We start from the raw sequence: 5,000 nt of genomic DNA, 5'->3' as shown, positions 1-5,000 counted from the left end.
ATTATTCCAGAAACCGATACAAAGTATAAAAAAAAATCCAAAAACAGTAGTAGTAGTAGTAGTAGTAGTAGTAGTAGTAGTAGTAGTAGTAGTAGTAGTAGTAGTAATGATAATAAAACATTTTTATTATCATCACCAAATCTAGTACTTATTGGTGCATTACCAGCTCTCTCTCTCTCTCTCTCTCTCTCTCTCTCTCTCTCTCTCTCTCTCTCTCTCTCTCTCTCTCTCTCTCTCTCTCTCTCTCTCTTTTATCCAACGAAAGGAATTTCTATGATACATCGAGAAAGTGAGGTTACACGTCTCGTTGGTCTTCAACATTTCCAAAACTTTTGACATAAAACTTTGTAGACAATGTTTGATGCATACTTATAGCACAGAAAGAAATAGTTATCTGTTTGAGGCTCAGGGTGAGGATGGCAAGATCCTTGCCAAGATCCTTGGACATGATGTGTCGTATAATGCTAGTGGCATTTTTAATTTTATACCAGAAGCAGGTCTTCTAAATGCTATTAAACTTCTATAACGTATTTATTTTTCTGGTTTTAATTGAACATTCTTTTAATCTCTATTTATAATAAACGATATCGGCGTCAATGACCTTCGATGTCAGGATGCCAGAGAACTTCAAATCATTCACTGATTGATTGGTAACAATCTATTAAGTACTCAAATGCATTGTCATTATGACTAAAAGGAATAAAACCATCATTAACATAAGGGTGTGGATTTGGATTTAGTCACTTCCACAAGCTCTATACATATTTATGTATATCGAAACTGGTAAGAACAATCAGGTAATAAACCTTTTATCTTTAAGAATGAACAAAACTTCTTTATAGGTGTTAAACTGAATTCTATTTTTGGTCCTGATAAAGAAAGTCTTATCATGATCTTATCTACCTTCAACCATTTTAGTTATCATAAACTACAAGAAAAACGAGATAATTATAAACAAGGGTAAAGTCATACCTGGGAAATTTTTTTTTTTTAATTTTCCTTAATCGTTTAAAACGCAAAAACAAGTCGTAGAAGACCGATGATATCAAAACTATGGATAAAACTGGTTATGCCATAAATGCTTGTGATCAGAATATTTACTTTACTTTAACAAAAAAGGACTTTCATCATAATGATAAAAAATTCCTCCTTTCTTTTAAAAGATATTGATACTAGGATTTCATATACGTAAAATTATGATCAAAGAAAGAATAGATATCTGTTTGAGGATGGCAGGATCATCCTTGCCAAGATCCTTGGACATGACGTGTCGTACAATGCAAGTGGCATTTTTAAATTTATTTAAAAAACAGGTCTTCTGAATGCTATTTAACTTTTAAGACATATTTGCTATTCTGGTTTTAATTGAATATTCTTTTAGTCTTTATTTATAATAAGCGATATCGGCGTCAATGACCTTCGATGTCAGGATGCCAAAGAACTTCAAATCATTCATTGATTGATTGGTAACAAGCTATTAAGTACTCAAATGCATTGTCATTATGATTAAAAGGAATAAAACCATCACCAACATAAGGGTTTGAATTTGGATTTAGTCACTTCCACAAGCTCCCTACATATTTGTGTATACCAAAACTGGTGAGGATAATCAGTAATAAACCTTTTATCTTAATGGAATTCATAAAAATCCTTTAAAGGTGTTAAACTGAATTTTATTTTAGGTCCTGATAAAGAAATTCTAATCATAATCTTATCTACTACCAACCATTTTAGTTATCATAAACCACAAGAAAAATTTGATAGCTATTATAAAAGGGCAGAATCTTACCTGGGAAAAATTTGATAATTTAACTTATTCGTTTAAAACACAAAAACAAGCCGTAGAAGACCGATGATATCAAAACTAGGAGAGCAGATATAAGAGGTGCCATTATTATTATTATGGATAAAACTGATTATACCATAAATACTTATGATCAGAATACTTACGTTAGTTTGAAATAAGGGACTTTCATCCTAAGGCTAGAAATTTCCTCATTTTTTTCATTATTTTAGATATTGTAACTAGAATTTCAAATCCGTAAATTTATGTTCAACAGGATCTATTGTAAAAACACATTTCCTTACTTATATGGGGTCCCTTACGTGCACATTGTTAGCATATCTTAAGTATTCATCAGACATAATTATAAATTGTCTCTAAAGACAAGAGCCCATTTTGGCACTTAATGCTAGTGATCTAAAAAAATATCAGACGTGAGAATCCTTTCACTCACAGACCGAGGAAGTTTGATAGCGATTTGGGGAAATGTACTTTGGGTATGTCTTCTTCATTTACTTAAGTATCTCTTGCATTTGTAATCGGAAAACCTCGTGAAAGATACGAAAATGACACAAGCCTATGAACCCTCCCACTGAAGTATTTATCGACCTGATTAAAGTATGCGTCGCCAGACTTTATATCTTTAATGATGACACGAATGATAAACAAAGTGGGGTTGCAATTGGAACCCCTCTCACATCAAATTTGGTTAATGTCAGTTTAGGGTTTACGGAATACGCATTTCTTAATTCATGCCCTTCTTTGTTTAAATCATTACTTTTGTTTTGTAATAATAATAATAATAATAATAATAATAATAATAATAATAATAATAATAATAATAATAATAATAATAATAATCTTTATTTCAGCAAAAGCCATATAGAGTTACAATAGGGGTACAGTGATCTTACACTTTTGATATCAGCAAAAAAAAGATGAGATAAGCAATAATATCAGTGATATAGTACAAACATCAATTAGCAGGTTGACCACAGAGTTCTAAGGTCTGGGTAAGAAAATCACAATAGCATTATCGCTTAATAATGATGATAACATGCATATCAGTTATAACGATATATCTTTATTCTTTCTAGTTACGATGGTAATGCCTTCTAATATTTAATATATATATATATATATATATATATATATATATATATATATATATATATATATATATATATATATATATACATACACACCACACACACACACACACACATATATATATATATATATATATATATATATATATATATATATATATATATATATATATATATATATGTATATATATATATATATGAGTAAAAATCACAGGAAAACGTGATGTATCACGAAACTAGTCGGGACTTAATCTTATATTTCGTATTTTCATTTTCCCTGTGGTTCTCCTGCGCATATATATATATATATATATATATATATATATATATATATATATATATATATACACATATGTATATACATATATATATATATATATATATGTGTGTGTGTGTGTAAAACATGTCACATTTTATGGTACAAATAGAGTAAAACTGATAATCCTATAACTGAAAACAAATAAGTAGGAATAGAGAGAGAGAGAGAGAGAGAGAGAGAGAGAGAGAGAGAGAGAGAGAGAGAGAGAGAGAGAGAGAGAGAGAGAGAGAGAATTATACACTTAATCCTTTTGTTATCATAGATATAAGCTGTCAAGACTTGGGAGAAAGTTTTATAACCAGACATATAAGCATCATAGTCTCAGTAGGAAATATCTAAAATTCTCATTTTCTGAATAGTTAAAACCAACATCTTAATTCACCACTACCGCAGACAATGTTAAAGTAGCATTTACATATTAATTCCAATAAAACCAAAAATCCAAAAATTAAAAAGTATGCAACAATAATACAAAGAATATGAAAATAATACAAATGCTGATAATGGTTTTTCGAAACTCCATAGATGGCAATAAAACTTAAGAGACGTAGATCGAAGTACAGACAAACTAGTTTATCATCCCATAAATTTGGATGTAAACCGGTTTCCTTTGACCCCTGAAATTGTTTCTTCCTCGTTTCTAGCAACACAGGTTGGCGAGGTCGATGCTTGTCACAGAAACAACTGGAGCTCATGCCGGATGGCTTTTGAAGACTTCGAATTAACTAGCCTCTGTTAATGTTATTGCCTTAAGTTATAGAAATATAGGAGCTGATAATGTAAGATGTTGAACCATGGGGATATCATCATCATCATCATCATCATCATCATCATCATCATCATCATTATTATTATTATTATTATTATTATTATTATTATGATTCAATAATAATAATGATAACAGCAACAACACCAACAACAACAATAATAATAATAATAATAATAATAATAATAATAGTAAATCCCTCTCACCTTTGTCGTCTATGTTATTATTATTATTATTATTATTATTATTATTATTATTATTATTATTATTATTATTACTATCCAAGCTACAACCCTAGTTGGAAAAGCAAGATGCTATAAGCTCAGGGGCTCCAACAGGGAAAAATAGCCCAGTGAGGAAAGGAAATAAGGAAATAAATAAATGAAGAGAACAAATTAACAATAAATCATTCTAAAAACATTAACAACGTCAAAACAGACATGTCATATATAAACTATTAACAGCATTAAAAACAAATATGTCATAAATAAACTATAAAAAGACTCATGTCAGCCTGGTCAACAAAAAAGCATTTTCTCCAACTTTGAACTATTGAAGTTCTACTGATTCAACCACCCGATTAGGAAGATCATTCCACAACTTGGTAACAGCTGGAATAAAACTTCTAGAGTACTGCGTAGTATTGAGTCTCGTGATGGAGAAGGCCTGGCTATTAGAATTGACTGCCTGCCTAGTATTACGAACAGGATAGAATTGTCCAGGGAGATCTGAATGTAAAGGATGGTCAGAGTTATGAAAAATCTTATGCAACATGCATAATGAACTAATTGAACGACGGTGCCAGAGATTAATATCTAGATCAGGAATAAGAAATTTAATAGACCGTAAGTTTCTGTCCAACAAATTAAGATGAGAATCAGCAGCTGAAGACCAAACAGGAGAACAATACTCAAAACAAGGTAGAATGAAAGAATTAAAACACTTCTTCAGAATAGATTGATCACCGAAAATCTTGAAAGACTTTCTCAATATATATATATATATATATATATATATATATAT

Source organism: Palaemon carinicauda, chromosome 41 (genome assembly GCF_036898095.1).
Source record: "Palaemon carinicauda isolate YSFRI2023 chromosome 41, ASM3689809v2, whole genome shotgun sequence".
Taxonomy (NCBI): domain Eukaryota; kingdom Metazoa; phylum Arthropoda; class Malacostraca; order Decapoda; family Palaemonidae; genus Palaemon; species Palaemon carinicauda.
Note: the sequence above shows the minus strand (reverse complement) of the source record.